Here is an 18662-nt window from a genome sequence, read left to right on the forward strand (position 1 = left end):
AAGCAAGAGGTATTTGTCTCTCTTTTTAATCCCCTCTCTTTCTCAACTACTAACAATGTTAACATTTGACTGAGGAAGACAGAATGCCATTTTAATGGTGTCCATTTAAAGTGAAATTCTTACCTGACTTTATGACTCATATAAAAGTACAAAATTGGATTAGTAATTTTCAAATTCTTTTCACCTCAGCAGTAAATGGTTTTGTATAAAACTGATGATCCCATGGTAGTGAAAATAAACATCACCACTCGGTATTCAAAACAAGTACTATGTGAGTTAAGACTGACCCACCATTGAATGTGAAAAAAAAATTTTTTTAAGTTTACTTACCATTTAAACTGCTTTAAAGTGAATAGTTAACTATATATCAGATCTAGTTGGTGAAGATTTTAGGCCCAAGTCCAAACTTCCTAATATTTCAAGGCCTGGGGTTTTAGACAGTACGTACAGTGTCAACATTTAGGGGTAGATACATAGAAGAATAATAGAACTGGAATTCAAAGAGTTGGACACAGAATAAGCGGTTTACAAAATGAGAAAGACAAAATCTGTTAAAGAATGTATAAAAGGGAATGGTGAACACTTTACACAGTGTGATAGCCTTATTAAAGTCTAAGCAATTCAACTATATTTAGTATGGTCCATGATATTTACTTATAATCTAGTATAAGTGCAGTGTAAAATTTCTGAGGGTAAAGCTAGACTGTCATACATTGAAAGAATTCTCTTTCCAGGTGGATAAGTGAGAAATCTTGTGAACCAAACTTTGCGAAGTAAGAGAACACATCTTATTTTTAAGTAATTAGTGGTTCGGTTCAGTTCAGTCGCTCAGTCGTGTCCAGCTCTTTGCGACCCCACAAATCGCAGCACGCCAGGCCTCGCTGTCCATCACCAACTCCCGGAGTTCACTCACACTCACGTCTATTGAGTCCGTGATGCCATCCAGCCATCTCATCCTCTGTCATCCCCCTCTCCTCCTGCCCCCAATCCCTCCCACCATCAGAGTCCTTTCCAATGAGTCAACTCTGCATGAGGTGGCCAAAGTACTGGAGTTTCAGCTTTAGCATCATTCCTTCCAAAGAAATCCCAGGGCTGATCTCCTTCAGAATGGACTGGTTGGATCTCCTTGCAGTCCAAGGGACTCTCAAGAGTCTTCTCCAACACCACAGTTCAAAAGCATCAGTTCTTCGGCACTCAGCCTTCTTCACAGTCCAACTCTCATGGTCAACCCAAGGAAGTGGTAGAAAAGGTGTTACAGGGGGGCTTATCACAAATGAAGTCATGAGGATATCGATGAAGAAAGTGCTGGTTTACTTTGGGATTGATGACGATGATGACTATGACTGCAAGAGTGCTAACTTAGATTCTTATATAATCATAAGATCTGGGAAACGTCCTCACCACTTACTGCACAAAATGTGAGCAGAGATGACTTCTGCCATCGTTCTACAAGAAATAGATTTCCCTTTCTCTCTTCAGATTATGGTAAAAATTCCTAAATACATATCTATGCAATTAACATTTTAAGTTTTGGGTACAGGCAGTCAGTAAACATCATTAGTTTCTAATACAGAAATCGATGCATGTGTGGTAAATCTATGTTTTCAACAGCATGGCTACCACTTTCAAAACCTTGCTCAGAATTCTTAACTAATTTCTACAGAGAATGGCCCACCTTAATCCTGTACGTAGACTGTGTATGTCTCTGTGTGCAATCTGGGGACCTGTTATTCAATTTCCTAACAGTGAATTGCAAGCTCAGACATTCAGTAGAGCACAGCAGCTCAGAAAATTCACATATACCTCATTCAATGATATAACCAATGAAGACAGTGAAAGAGAAAAGGCATTATTGGAAGTAAATGATAATTTGAACCTTCAGTTTTACAGATTTTTTTCTCTATGTAGTCCCAACAGACATCTAGACTTTTTTCTTTTCTTTTTGGAAAAGATGGGGCACTCTGTTTAACAATGGAGAAGGGCATGGCAACTCACTCCAGTATTCTTGCCTGGAGAATTCCATGGAGAGAAGAGCCTGGTGGGCTGCAGTCCATGAGGTCACAAAGAATCAGACATGACTGAGCAACTAACATTTCATTTCTGTTTAACAAACACCAAAACATTTTGTTTTAAGGATTATTAATGTTACACCTGGCATGTGCGCTATCTCTCTTTGGTACTGGATTTATATATTACTGAGTAGCAATAGCTTGTTATGCTCTGTTCAGTTCAGTTCAGTTGCTTAGTCATGTCCGACTCTTTGTGACCCCATGGACTGCAGCACTCCAGGCTTCTCGGTCGGTCACCAACTCCTAGAGTTTACTCAAACTCATGTCCATTGAGTCGGTGATGTCATCCAACCATCTCATCCTTTGTCGTCCCCTTCTCCTCCTGCCCTCAATCTTTCCCAGCATCAGGATCTTTTCCAATGAGTCAGCTCTTCGCATCAGGTGAATTTCAGCTTCAACATCAGTCTTTCCAACGAATCTTCAGGATTGATTTCCTTTAGGATAGAGTGGTTGGATCTCTTTGCAGTCCAGAGGACTCTCAAGTGTCTTCTCCAATACCACAGTGCAAAAGTACTGGCTCAGCTTTCTTTATAGTCAAATTCTCATATCCATACATGACTACTGGAAAAACCATAGCCTTAACTAGATGGACCTTTGTTGGAAAAGTAATGTCTCTGCTTTTTAATATGCTGTCTAGGTTGTCATAACTTTTCTTCCAAGGAGTAAGTGTCTTTTAATTTCATGGCTGCAGTCACCATCTGCAGTGATTTTTGGAGCCCAGAAGAATAGTCTCCCACTGTTTCCACTGTTTCTCCATTTATTTGCCATGAAGTGATGGGACCAGGTACCATGGTCTTTGTTTTCTGAATGTTGAGCTTTAAGCCATTTTTTTTCACTCTCCTCTTTCACTTTCATCAAAAGGCTCTTTAGTTCTTCATTTTCTGCCATAAGGGTGGTGTCACCTGCATATCTGAGGTTATTGATATTTCTCCCAGCAATCTTGATTCCAGCTTGTGCTTCTTCCAGCCCAGTGTTTCTCATGATGTACTCTGCATATAAGTTAAATAAGCAGGGTGACAATATACAGCCTTGACGTACTCCTTTTCCTATTTGGAGCCAGTCTGTTGTTTCATGTCCAGTTCTAACTGTTGCTTCCTGACTTGCATACAGATTTCTCAAGAGGCAGGTCAGCTGTCTGCTATTCCCGTCTCTTGAAGAATTTTCCAGTTTGTTGTGATCCACACAATCAAAGGCTTTGGCATTGTCAATAAAGCAGAAATAGATGTTTTTTCTGGAACTCTCTTGCTTTTTCAGTGATCCAGTGGATGTTCACAATTTGATCTCTGGTTCTGGCTTTTCTAAAACCAGCTTGAACATCTGGAAGTTCACGGTTCACGTAGTGCTGAAGCCTGGCTTGGAGAATTTTGAGCATTACTTTACTAGCATGTGAGATGAGTGCAATTGTGCAGTAGTTGGAGCATTCTTTGGCATTGCCTTTCTTTGGGACTGGAATGAAAACTGACCTTTTCCAGTCCCTTGGGCACTGCTGAGTTTCCCAAATTTGCTGGCATATTGAGTGTAGCACTTTCACAGCATCATCTTTCAGGATTCGAAATAGCTCAACTGGAATTCCATCACTTCCACTAGCTTTGTTTGTAGTGATGCTTTCTAAGGCCCACTTGACTTCACATTCCAGGATGTCTGGCTCTAGGTGAGTGATCACATCATCATGGTTATCTGGCTTGTGAAGATCTTTTTTGAATAGTTCTTCTGTGTATTCTTGCCACCTCTTCTTAATATCATCTGTTTCTGTTAGGTCCATACCATTTCTGTCCTTTATCGAGCCCATCTTTGCATGAAATGTTCCCTTGGTATCTCTAATTTTCTTGAAGAGATCATAGTCTTTCCCATTCTAGTCTTTTCCTCTATTTCTTTGTGCTGATCACTGAGGAAGGCTTTCTTATCTCTCTTCGCTATTCTTTGGAACTCTGCATTCAAATGGGTATATCTTTCCTTTTCTCTGTTGTTTTTTGCTTTTCTTCTTTTCACAGCTATTTGTAAGGCCTCCTCAGAGAGCCAGTTTGCTTTTTTTGCCTTTCTTTTTCTTTGGGGATGGTCTTGCTCCCTGTCTCTTGTACAATGTCATGAACCTCTGTCCATAGATCCTCTGTAGGCTACAGAAATCTACAGATACTGCCTCAGTCTACTGCAGAGAAAGGTTAGCCCTTCTGTAAAGACAGACACATATACATACATAGATACAACACAACTACACGCACACAGGCATATACATCTACACATTCCCACATATACTAAACACATATACACATATACCCACATGCCCATGTGTGGTTTAAACTGATCAGGGGTTAAAATACATAGGGAAGTGAACTCCAAACCTGTTAGTTTCATGGATAACACTAGGAGTCAGAAGTATGTTTATTCTTCTTCTGGATGCTTAGCCAGGCCTGCAATTGGAAGAAAAAATAAGCTATAGTCAGCAGATTGCTCACCTGAGAAGAAATGATTTGGGAGTAAATGATAATATGATGTAGAACTATTGAACACACTCTTCATTTCCTGCAGCTTATTCTGGGCCAATTAGTAGCCCTAAAAACAAGTCACAAAATTATGATGTTTCCTTTTATAACTTGGGAAGCATGATATACAAAAAAAATTTGATGCATTTTTAAGAGTGGAAATTTTACTAGGCAGTGTTTTTTCTTATAAATTAGTCTTTTAAAAAATAAAAATTCACTACTCATCTGGAGAGAATTACTACTCACTGGAAAAATGTTTTCTACTCTCATAATTTTGAAATCGTGCCTGTATGTGGCATCAGAGTCACATACAATGTTCCATGTCAAATCTGTTACGAAATATAATAAAGGAGCAAGAAATACGGTTAAACAAGAATCAGTATTCTGAACTCTCACGCCTCAAATCATCTTTAGTCCCCTGCAGACATTTTTAATCACCAAGGGACATTAGTAAGATTGTTGACTGAAACCTCTAAGCAGTAAAGCTGGAAATAAATGACTAAAGTCTGGCTTGCATTCTCATCATTGCTCGAGTTATCATTTATCACACCTATGTGGGGACCTAGTAGTTCATCTTCTCTTGATGGCATCTATAAATATAAAGATGTTAATAGATTCTTAGGGAGCATATTTATGAGGTAATATAAACTGCTTGTAAAAACATCCTACATATATTACTTCTATTGCACATTTTTTTCCCTCCAAAGTGACTCTATCCCACTTAGAAGATACCCATTCCTTTAGGTTCATTTACCTTAACAGACACAAAAAACAGATACAAAAGCTAGCATTAGACTTCTGTCTTCAGGTTATCTACAGTACATGTTCAGTAGAAGAGCTAGGGAGACTCTCATTCGCCTTTGAAAGTCAACTGTTCATCTCTGAGACTTAGAAAATTTCTTGACCATGGGCTCAGTATCACTTACGTCAACATCCAGGAGAAATTTATGCTGGAAATAAACTACAAGTTACTTGACACATTTTTAGACAGGGTGAACTCCTTCCCATATCATAATGAGGTATGATGCCCACTAAAAATTTAAAGTTGGCCTTTAACAAATGCCTAAGTGTATTTTCACAAATATCTACCACTTATTTTGACCAAGACTTTATAGGAAAATAATAGAATTTGCAATGTGGAATTTTCTCCTGGACATTGATTTTCACAAGTCTTATTACCTATTACCAAAGTTTCTATAAACTCATATTGCCTATGACATAACAACAAATATCAAGAAATAAGAAAATTCGCTGACTTTCTGAAAGAGAGTAGGCTCATAAAGTTTTAGAACTGAAATTTCCTCAGAGACCACTGGACCCAACCTCTTTTGTGTGTGTGTAGATGCTGATACTGTGGCCCTCACAGCCTGAGCACATCAGTGGGCAGGACTCAGGCTGCATGGCCTCCAGTGCAACATAAGACTCCTGTAGCTCACTGACTCCAGGAAAAGAGCCGAGTGGTATGTGACTCCAAAAACTTATAGATGCTGGTTCTCAAAATTTGGTCCCCTAGCCCAAGCATCAGCAGCACCCGGGAATTTGCTAAAAATGAAAATACACAGGTCCCATTCCAGAGCTACTGAATCATAAACTCTGGGATGGGGGCCCAGGGGTTTGTGTTTCAATAAGCCCTGCAGTTCATTCTAAGGTACACTGAACTTTGAAAACCACTGGGATAAGCAGTTTTTAGTTCAAGGAAAGATATTTTAATTTTTCCTACTCATATTTTGCAAGGCATTTGAAAGGGTTAACTGAAATTGAAAAATATTCTGATTATATTACTTAAACTTATGACTATGTTGACTAGATTTTTTTGCATAAAAACCAAATAGGAATATTGCTTAAAAGATGCTATTTTAATTTATAAATGTTTGCTAAAATAAGGTTCTAAAGGGGAGATAAAATTCAATATATCACATATATATAATAAAACATGTCTTTTAAAAATGCCTATTTTCTGCTAAGATTCACTCCTTAAGTGAATGCTGTGCTTTATTTTGCTTAAGTTGTACTTGGTATTTGTTTTTGTTTTCCTAAGAAGTCTATGTTCTGTGACATTCTAGCTTTACCAACCTGACAAGGCACAATAGCCAACCATACTGTCATTTTCTGTCAACTAAAAACACCTATATATAAAAACTCTAGATGTCTAAAATATTAAGTACCCTTAATTTCACTGTATTCATTATGCCAAATAATGGACTATATCAAAAAACATTACAGTGTAGAAATTCCTAAGATTTATCCATATTGTGCACATAGATATAGTTAATTCATTCCTGCTGTTGCATAACATGGCATTGTGTGAATATATTATCATTTATCAATTCTTCTATTAATAGGCCTTTGAATTATTTCTAGGTTTTTGCTTTTACCGTGTTGCTCTGAACTTTCTTCTCCTTGTCTCCTGGAATATACATGTGTGAGTTTCTTTTGGATATTTACATAAAAGTGAAATTGCTAAGTCAGAGAATATATAAATATTGAATTTTACAAGAAAAGACCAAACTTGCTTTCCAAAGAATTTTATCAATTTATACTTTAATAGTAATTTAAAAGAAAGACTGGTAATTCAAATTCTCCCAAAACCTTATTACTGTTCATACTTCTCAATACTATTTTCATGAGTGCAAAATGGTATCATATGTACTTCTATTCACATTTCCATTACTGCTAGTGACACTGAACATCTTTTCCTGCCTTGATTATACATATATTTCTCCTATGAAATGGCTGATTGTGTATTTTGTCCATTTTTAAAAAAACTTTTTCTGTAGGAATTTTATATTCCTCCCCCCCACCAAAAATAGGATTTAATTAGTTTTTTTCCACAGGCAGTGACCTAGCACACTTAAAAATTTCCACTGGACTCAAAGAAACTTTCCTTTCTTAAAAAAAATACTGCAAACTCTCATTTAGAATTTTTTTTCTATTGTCAAAATTTTAGTTCTATAATGCAGTATGTTTTTGTTCACCCACTACAAAATCTTCTACATATTCATATAGATCTACCACTAATAAATCTAATAAAACCAGAAAAAAAAGTTAACTTTGGTTGACTTGCTTTAATTAAAATTTTGATTTCTTCATATGTAAAATGCAGGTCAGTAAAGATAAAGATGAGGTACTGTAACATGATGTAACAGGGTTATTAGCACATTAGGGGAGCAGAAAATGATTATTTTAATACAAATAAAACAAAATTTCCAATAGAGCAATACCCATAACAATATATTTGCCACATAACTTTGAAAATTGCTGTCATTCCCTCATTTACCCAGAGGGAATTAAAGCTAGCCTGTTAGGCCGCCTGAGCACACTGAATATCTGAAGCAGAAATCAACTATATTCTGTCCAGTTGATCTCGGTCAATTAACAGATACAAAAATAGAGGCCCTAGGAGTTTTTGAAACTTGCCATAGGTAGACAAATACTTTAGGACTAAGCCAAGTTTGGGATCAGGGTTCTTCCCGCAATATGAATATCTGTTTCATCTATCTGGCCCATGTCAGTTTACAGAGCACCTCCTTAGCTCCATGACCTTGATTATTATATCATTCAGTTTATAGATATGACTTCCTGTCCCACCATGCCACCGCCCTCCCCCCCCCCCCCCCGCCACCACCCCGCCACCACTTTTTGTCTTTGGAAAAGTCTTTGGAGATCCTTCTGCATACTTAAATTTTACTGTTTTGGCAGCTGTTACTAAATGAAACTTAAGTTTTAAAATATACACCCTCCCCCCGCCACACAAAGCTCTTCCTTGCCTTACCATAGGGTTACATCCCAATGAACCCATTGTAACTTGAAAATACCATGTTGAAAATGCACTTAATACACCTAAGCTACCACACATCATAGCTTAGCCAGTTCAGTTCAGTTCAGTCGCCCAGTTGTGTCAGACTCTTTGCAACCCCATGAATTGCAGCACGCCAGGCCTCCCTGTCTATCACCAACTCCCGGAGTTCACCCAAACCCATGTCCATTGAGTCGGTGATGCAATCCAGCCATCTTATCCTCTGTCGTCCCCTTCTCCTCCTGCCCCCAATCCCTCCCAGCATCAGAGTCTTTTCCAATGAGTCAGCTCTTCACATGAGGTGGCCAAAGTACTAGAGTTTCAGCTTTAGCATCATTCCTTCCAAAGAAATCCCAGGACTGATCTCCTTTAGAATGGACTGGTTGGATCTCCTTGCAGTCCATGGGACTCTCAAGAGTCTTCTCCAACACCACAGTTCAAAAGCATCAATTCTTCGGCTCTCAGCCTTCCCAAGCCTACCTTAAATGCTCAGACCACCTGACTTAGCCTACAGTTGGGTTAAATCATCTAACACAAAGCCTATTTCATAATAAAGTATTGAATATCTCATGTAGCTTATTAAATAGTGAACTGAACGTGAAAAATAAAATATTGTATGGGTACAGAATGGTTATATCAGCTGGTTACTCTCATGATCATGTGACTGACTGGGAGTTTGGGATTGCTGGTACTTCCCCATACCACGTATTACTAGCCTACAAAAGAGCAAAATTTGAATATTAAAGCACAGTTTCTAATGAATGCGTATTTCACACCATCATAAAGTCAAAATATTTTAAATTGAAACACTAAGTTGGGGACTTACAATGCCTACCAGCCCTGCTCTAGGACATGGATTTCTCCTGATTCTGTTCTTTGCTTACTTCATATCCTGTGCTTGATGGAAGTATGTGAAATGCTGCTCTGATACTATTCAGTTAGCGTATGTCTTTATACTGGTGCCCTTGTTTACTGCTTATTGTTCACATACAGTAGCAGTTTAAGGGGCTCTGCAGGGCTGGAGAAACCATGCATTCAGCAGGCCTGTGTGCAGTTGGTAACAGACAAGTTACATGCTTTACGAAGGCCGTCAGGAGACAGATCTGTAGGTTTGCTTCTCCACATTCTGACACCATGAGCTAATGAGAACAAGGTTTAGGGGGTCTTAGTGTGCTAAAGGGCTTCCCAGGTGGCTCAGTGGGTAAAGAAACTGCCTGCAATGCAGGAGATGCCGGAGATATGGGTTTGATTCCTGAGTTGGGAAGATCCTCTGGAAAAGGGCATGGCAACCTACTCCAGCATTTTTGCCTGGAGAACCCCATGGTCAGAGGAGCTTGATGGGCTATCATCCGTGGGTCGCAAAGAGTTGGACATGACTGAAGTGACTGAGCACAGCAAGATGGGGACTATCTGTACATGTTTTTACATAAACATGCATATATGGAAGAAGCCTCACCATGTGCCCTGGATTATCCTTTGCTGGACATTTTGGCAGTCACAAAGAGCAAATGGGGGATGGATTTCAGTTTGAAGATTTCAAGTTGACTTTGATACTAAAAAAGGGTTTAGAAGTGTTTATGTTTTCAAAAGGGTGTGATACCATTCATGTTACCTCTTAAAGAGTCTCAGTTCAAAAAAGATGATGAGGTCAGCCAGTCAGTCTTCATGTAATCTTGGCAGTAAGGCATCTGAAGAATGAAGAGTGCTTAAACATGTAATGTTTGCTTGCAAGGTCTTCAACAAACAATCAAAATCACTTTGCTAATGTGTTTAGCATCTTATCTGTGAGTCTAGATGCTCTCTTCTAGAACACATTGGTCACCCCAAGTTCCCTTTCCTCAAACTTAACAAATGGACACATATATGACATTCAGGATCTAGCTGAGGCAGTGGAAGCCAAACAAGCTTGGTCCAGCATGCGGGTTGTAACTATAGTAGAGCCGCGGGTTCTCCAGTGGATGGGGAGCCCCTGTTCAGACTTGGGCCAGGCTTGGGGGCACTTCCAAGAAGGCCAGTGGTTGGGCATGACTGACTGTCTTCGATGTTCATTTCTGTTACTCATCCTTTGTTGATCATATTTGTTAAAAACATTATAGTATGAAGTTTCCTTTATATATTATTTATGGTATTTTTCATAAACAGAATATTTTAACTCAAATATAGTTAAACTGGTTAATTTCTTTTTAGAATTATTGCTTTTTAGTGTCCTGCTTAAAATACTGTTCTCTACCTCAAAGTCAGAAAGTTATTCAACTATATATTCTAACAAATTTTAAAGTTTTTTCTTTTTCACTTTAAATTTTATATTCCATCTGGATTTGATTTTGTGCATGAAGTGAGGATGGGATCCAATTTCTCCTTTTCCAAGTAGAAAATTGTTTTTTCAACCTTTGTTTACTGAATGCTTTCCTCCATTCTCCACTGATCAGTCATGCAAACTGTCAAGTGTCAAACTTACTATATCTCGATAAGTCCTGATATATAATAGGTAAAATTTTGCCTCATTCTCTTGTCTTGATCTTCTCCATTCTCTCTTCTCTTATTTTATCAGGAGTGTTTTTTCCTAGTAATGGCTGTTTAGCTTTTCCATGTAGTCATTAAAACTGTTCTCTCAAGTTCCAAGAGGGAAAAAAAAGAAAGCTCATATGCTTTTTACTGGAAATACTTTGACTGTATAGATCAAATTAGGAAAAACTGATATCTTTACAAGTGTCCCCATCCATGAACATATGATATCTCTCTGTTTTTCTTTAGCACTTATAGTCTCTTCCTAGGAAATTTTACAATTTTATGTATATATGTCTTACACATAGTTGTTAAATTTAACCTTAGGTATTTTGTGACTTTGTTGCCATTATAAATGATGCTTTTAAAAGATTACAATTTGAATTGCTGCTGATACATAGAAGTGTAATCTTTAAGACTACTAAAATAAAGTACTTTTCTATATATCATTGCTAATATTTAATGTAATCATGTCATCTGTAAATGATGAGAATTTTATATTCTTCTGATTTCTAACACTTTGATATTTTAAACTGTACTTGATAAGGCCATGAGAAAAATAATACACAGGTATGGCAATGGTGTGATCCTCCTTTTGTTAGTTATATTTTAAACTATTATTAAGCCCTTATGTCTGAAAAAATTCAAACATAAAATCTGAAGAATGTGTGAGTAAGCATAATTTTCAACCTTAAATATTTTTTTGCCAAACCATTTGAGAATAAATTTCAGACGTTATGACTTCTCACTCTTAAATACTTCTAAGAAATAACCAAAATAATTAACCATATTGAGAAAAATCAAGAGTATTTTTATAATACTATTATCTAATATGTAATACATACTAAAAATTTCTCTATTGTTACTATACAGTTTTTTATAAAAATTGTTCTTAAGATCCAGTACAAGGGAACACAGACAATGTGATTTTCATCTCTTTGAAAGTGAAAGAAAGTGAAGTCGTTCAGTTGTGTGTGACTTGTTTGGCATTCCATGGATTGTAGCCTACCAGGCTTCTCCATCTATGGGATTTTCCAGGCAAGAGTACTAGAGTGGGTTGCCATTTCCTTCTCCAGAGGATCTTCCCAAGCCAGGGATTGAGCCCGGGTCTCCCGCATTGTAGGCAGACGCTTTCACTGTCTGAGCCACCAGGGAAGGTTTCTTTCATCTCTTTAGTCAAGTGGTGCTGGGAAAATTGGTCAACCACTTGTGAAAGAATGAAACTAGAACACTTTCTAACACCATACACAAAAATAAACTCAAAACGGATGAAACTATAAAACTCCTAGAGGAGAACATAGGCAAAACACTCTCCGACATAAATCACAGCAGGATCCTCTATGACCCACCTCCCAGAATATTGGAAATAAAAGCTAAAATAAACAGATGGGACCTAATTAAAATTAAAAGCTTCTGCACAACAAAGGAAACACTAAACAAGGTGAAAAGACAGCCTTCAGAATGGGAGAAAATAATAGCAAATGAAGCAACTGACAAAGAATTAATCTCAAAAAAATACAAGCAACTCTTGCAGCTCAATTGCAGAAAAATAAATGACCCAATCAAAAAATGGGCCAAAGAACTAAACAGATATTTCCCCAAAGAAGACATACAGATGGCTAACAAACACATGAAAAGATGTTCAACATCACTCATTATCAGAGAAATGCAAATCAAAACCACAATGAGGTACCATTTCACGTGAGTCAGAATGGCTGCTATCCAAAGGTCTACAAGCAATAAATGCTGGAGAGGGTGTGGAGAAAAGGGAACCCTCTTACACCGTTGGTGGGAATGCAAACTAGTACAGCCACTATGGAGAACAGTGTGGAGATTCCTTAAAAAACTGGAAACTGAACTGCCTTATGACCCAGCAATCCCACTGCTGGGCATACACACTGAGGAAACCAGAATTGAAAGAGACACGTGTACCCCAATGTTCATCGCAGCACTGTTTATAATAGCTAGGACATGGAAGCAACCTAGATGTCCATCAGCAGACGAATGGATAAGAAAGCTGTGGTACATATACACAATGGAGTATTACTCAGCCATTAAACAGAATACATTTGAATCAGTTCTAATGAGGTGGATGAAACTGGAGCCTATTATACCGAGTGAAGTAAGCCAGAAAGAAAAACACCAATATAGTATATTAATGCATACATATGGAATTTAGAAAGATGGTAATGATAACCCTGTATGAGAGACAGTGAAAGAGACACAGATGTATAGAACCGTCTTTGGGACTCTGTGGGAGAGGGAGAGGGTGAGATGATTTGGGAGAATGGCATTGAAACATGTATAATATCATATAAGAAACGAATCGCCAGTCCAGGGTTGATGCAGGATACAGGATGCTTGGGGCTGGTGCACTGGGATGACCCAGAGGGATGGTATGGGGAGGGAGGTGGAAGGGGGATTCAGGATGGGGAACACGTGTACACAAGTGGTGGATTCATGTTGATGTATGGCAAAACCAATTCAATATTGTAATTAGCCTCCAATTAAAATAAATTAATTTAGTTCTAACACACAAAAAATAAAATCTAGGATACTCCCTTTATCCTTGTCTTTTACAATACTGACATTTTAAAAGTTAATAGGATAAAGCTTCTATTTTGTTTTACAATGTCTTCTAATTTATGTTGAAAGAAATTCTACGTAAGTAATATTGTGACTTTCACAGTGCATCATGTTAGTAGGCATTTGATATCAGTCATATTGATTGTTAACTTTCATTTCTTGGTTAAGGTATTATCAGTCAGATTTTTCCATTATAAAATATATATCTCCCCTTAATAGTTTATAAGTGAAAAGTTGGGAGATATTTTGAGACATTTTTATTATATTGTTGCCCATAAATTTTCATTTAGTTATTTAACAGCTACTGATGATCCTTGCCTGAATCAGTTACCGTAAGAGTAACTATTCTGCTCCACTGATCTGTCTTTTTTTAAAACCAGTACCACACTGTCTTGACTACTGTAGTTTTACAGTATGTCTTAAAGTTGGGTAGTGTCAATCCTGCAACCTTGTTCTTCTTCAATATTGTGTTGGTTATTTGTGGACTTTTCTTCTCTATAAAAACTTGAGAAGTCAGCTTGTCAATATCCACAGAATAACTTGTAGGGGTTTTGCAGAGATTGCATCGAATCTATCAGCCAAGTAGGGAAGAACTGACATCTTGACAATACTGAGTCTTCTTATCCATGAATATGGAGTATCTCTTCACTTACTTAGTTCTTCTTTGATGTTATAAGTTTTACAGTTTTCCTCTTCCATATATTTTGCTAGATTTATATCTGAATACTTTGGTATACTTAAAAGAAGTACTTATATATAAATACTTCTCCAAAATGAATACTCTCATTTTGGAGAAATGTAAATGTAAAATGTGTTTTAACTTCATATTCCATATCTTTGTTGCTGGTATATAAGAAAGTAAATAACTATTGTATATTAACTGTATATCCTACAACATAGCTATAATCACTTAAGAGATCCAGGAGTTTTTCTGTTAATTGTTTGGTACACATACATATGTCAGACACACACATATGAAACAAACCAACAAAATTTACCAAATCTCGCTTAAGATGTGGTTATATTATGCTTTTGATATATATGTAGAGTCATTTGTTCCTATCTGTGTATATATATATATTTCTCATATCTTTTGATACAATTATAGTTTAAAAAACATAAAGCATGTTAACACAACTCTGAAGGCATTTTAAAAGATGTATTCAGGAAGATATTTATACTTTTCCCCTACATCCTGTTTCCCTTCACTCTCTGTCAAGCCAGAAATTTACAAAATTGTTTCATTCATTTTTTCCTTCAAAAGGAATATTTCTAATACTGTCCCATTTAAGATGATTTTTTGGTAATAGTTTCTCAGTACACTTTTTCAGGGTAAAGAATATAATTTCTATACCTAATTTGTCAAACATTTCTATCATGAATGGGGGTTGAATTTTATCAATTATTTCTTAATATTTGTTAGAATTATTTTTCTGGTATTATTCTCATTCTCACACACTGTTACATTTGAGTTCTTATTTTGCTTTCAATTTTTGAATCCATTCTCTTTAATAAGACTTGCTAAAAATCCTCCATTCTCATATTTCAATATGGAGGTAGTTTTATCTTCATTTCTTTCTAGTTATTCTTTCCCCAATTTCTGGTAGTTTCTCTACATGCATTCACTGATTAATACTCAGCTCAATATTCTAGAGGAAAACTTTTTACATACGTTTTTACATATCTCTTTCCATTCACCCAAAGGGGGCTATTTTCTTTGTCTCTTTTTTCTGGATATCTTTCAGATTGGTTGAATCATGTTTTCTTTTTTTTTTAAATCATTCATTTTTTTGTTCCTCTGTTGGAAATGTGTTGTGTTCCTTTACATTTAATGAATATCCTAGAAGTTGAAATATGCATTTATTTATTTGCCAATTGGAGAAGGCAATGGCACCCCACTCCAGTACTCTTGCCTGCAAAATCCTATGGGCAGAGGAGCCTGGTAGGCTGCAGTCCATGGGGTCGCTAAGAGTCGGACACAACTAAGCAACTTCACTTTCACTATTCACTTTCATGCATCCAGTGTTCTTGCCTGGAGAATCCCAGGGACGGGGGAGCCTGGTGGCCTGCCATCTATGGGGTCGCATAGAGTCGGACATGACTGAAGCAACTTAGCAGCAGCAACGTCAAAACAAGCAAGGTAATAATTGATTGTATCAGAATCACAGGGGGTAAAGAAATGTATTTTGACAAGATCCTTGGGTGATTTTTTTGTGATACATTTGAGAATCAGGTTAAGAAACAATTATACTAGAAAATAGCTTGAGTGAGTGAAAGTTGCTCAGTCGTGGAGTGGGTAGCCTTTCTCTTCTCCAGGGGATCTTCCTAACCCACGGGTCAAACCCAGGTCTCCCCCTTTGCAGGTGGAGATTCCCTGGTGGCTCAGAGGTTAAAGCGTCTGCCTCCAATGCAGGAGACCCGGGTTCGACGGAGAAGCCTGGTAGGCTACAGTCCACGGGGTCGCAGAGTCGGACACGACTGAGCGACTTCACTTTCCTTTCCTTTCACTTTCTTTACCAGCTGAGCCACAAGGGAAGCCCAAGAATACTGGAGTGGGAAGCCTATCCCTTCTCCGGTGGATCTTCCCAACCCAGGAATTGAACCAGGGTCTCCTGCATTGCAGGTGAATTCTTTACCAACTGAGCTATCAGGGAAGCCAATAGGTTAAATCAGGGTAAACAATTAGGCTTAAATTTTATTTTTCTGTTTCTTGATAGTCCAAATAGAAGCAAATAATACTGAATTTCTATTTAGAAATAGAAGATATAACAAATGATAGAGGCATATTTCATGAGAGCAATGAATTTGAAGCATAATTTATCTCTGTCAGATTTTAAATACTTCCATATAAGCTTTCAAAAAGGACACTGATGAATATAATGTACTGTGTTATCAGGAGCTAGTCTATAAAAGATAAAGAAATCTTTCTCATATCATCTATTGTTTAAAGTCAAACTCATTACATTTAAATCAATCTCTGTAAAGATTTTTTTTTCCCTACACAGATGAAATGATTGTTTTTGCATGTCTGCTTTTGAACTCTGTGCAAGAGAAGATGACAGGAGAATTTGTGTTTATCCTGTTCTAATATAAGGAACAATTTTACGATATACTTTGTCCTAAACACCACAACACTCTGAGCATACAAAAATGGCTAAGAGCTGGCCTGTGTCCTCAAGGAATCACAGTCTAGAGAGGGAGGGAGAGTAGCAGAAAAGTGGTATACTATGCTGTGATGAATGTTTACTCAAACATATTCCATAGGCATCTCAGGAAGACAAATGACCGATTTTTACATGCCTCAGTGGGGGAAGACTTAAATACAGACGATGCTACTCCTTGCCTCTTGAAAGATGTTTGCATAAAGGAGACAAATGTTTTTGGCTGTTCATTTCCCATTCTTCCATTTTCCAGTAAGAGAAACTCGTTATTCCTTATGAGAACTGCTTCTCTTTCATCTTGTTAGAATTTCAATCACTGAGTCTATGTCTCCATCAAAAAAGGCATTATGAAACTACAGATTCAATGAGAGCATCCTACTCCTATAGGTTCAGTCCAGAAGTTGGCATGTACCAGGTAAGGACAATGAGAGTGTTTTCAGGAAGTGTTCTGGATGCATGAAAGAGTGCAGGAAGCTAGCTATCTTTCTGAGAGCCTGAGTACTAAAAAGACATTGTTTCCCTGGAGCTGTGCATTGCCATCTTTGTTGCCATTTGGAGAGAGCCTGCTTGAGTAAAACCAAGAAATTTTCTGGACCCAAATTCTTAGGTTCAAATCTTACAAAGATGAGAAGAAAGACTACGCTAGAAAAATAGAACATTATGTCTAAGGAACACAAGTAAACAGAATCTGAGAATTTTCTTTAGCTGAGAATAGTTTTCAGAGATCCAACTGAAAACTTAAAAGGAAAACTTTGCTATACCATAATTAGGAGTTTAACAGGCAGCACAGTGTTAAAGACTCCACCTGCCAAAGAAGGAGACACAAGAGACATCAGTTCAATCCCTGGGTCAGGAAGATCCCCTGGAGTAGGAAACGGTAACCCATTCCAGTATTCTTGCCTGAAAAATTCCATGGACCACATACAGTCCACGGGGGTCACAAAGAGTCAGGCATGGCTAATTATGCACACACATGCACACACACACAGTCATGATCATAACCTTTATCTTGCCTATAAAGATAAACAATCTGGATGAACTAATAGTGATCATATCTTCTACATTATCTCTGCTGAAGACAAGTCATCTTCAGGAGACTTTTACAGGAACTATATAAAGACATCTGAATGATGAGATCTTTACCAAGTAGTAAATTATCAACATTCTACATTACTAACTGCTTTATATATGCAAAGTAAAAGGTGTGGAGAGCAAAGGCAAATTTCTAAAAAATTAAAATGGAAAAGACGAACTTTTCTTTACTGAGCTGGTATTTCTTCACATGGACAGGCTTCAAAAACATATACAATGTTGAGACTTTTCTCAAAGTTCCTATATTCCCAACATGGGTTAAATTAAATGTCCAGAACCTATACTGTATTCATAAAAACTACAAAAAGTGTTCATAGTAGAAAAATTTCAGGAACAGATATTACTATTTCTGTCGCCACGAAGGAGGTATGGTTTGTGTCTCTGATAAACTGTTCAGTTTTTGAGCAGGACTCTATCTTGACAGTCCAAGCAAGATAACAGGGCCAGAAAATGCATCCTCAGATAACTTGGGGAAAGCTATGGAAGGGAGTTGTTTAGTACAACCCATCTGGAAGTTAAAGAATTAAAGCCACAAGTAGTGGCTTAAGTTGGGCATAAATGATATATGAGCACTACTAATGACTATTTGATATGTATGGCACAAACCATGCTAACGTATGATGCAAAGATTTCTGTGTTCATTAATGCAGAACAAGATGAGAAGGGTTATCTGAAAACTGTATCAAACATTTAGATGGAAACTAAAATAAATTTGAAATGTATTTATGCCAAGTTCCAATAGGCCATATAAAGATAGCTTTAACAGGGAATGCATTTGATTTTCAATTAATTAAAAAAATTCCTTGTTTTAGAAACTCAGATATGATTCCTATTGTTATTTAAACTCTCCTTCCTCATGTCTACAGTGGATCTGTTTAAATTTACCTCAGAGTTTTACTTAAATCTTACAGAGATAATAATATTAAGTCTTAAAACTATAGAGTGCTATAAATGAAATATTAATAATATCTTT

This window comes from Ovis canadensis, chromosome 5, assembly GCF_042477335.2.
Source record: "Ovis canadensis isolate MfBH-ARS-UI-01 breed Bighorn chromosome 5, ARS-UI_OviCan_v2, whole genome shotgun sequence".
NCBI lineage: Eukaryota > Metazoa > Chordata > Mammalia > Artiodactyla > Bovidae > Ovis > Ovis canadensis.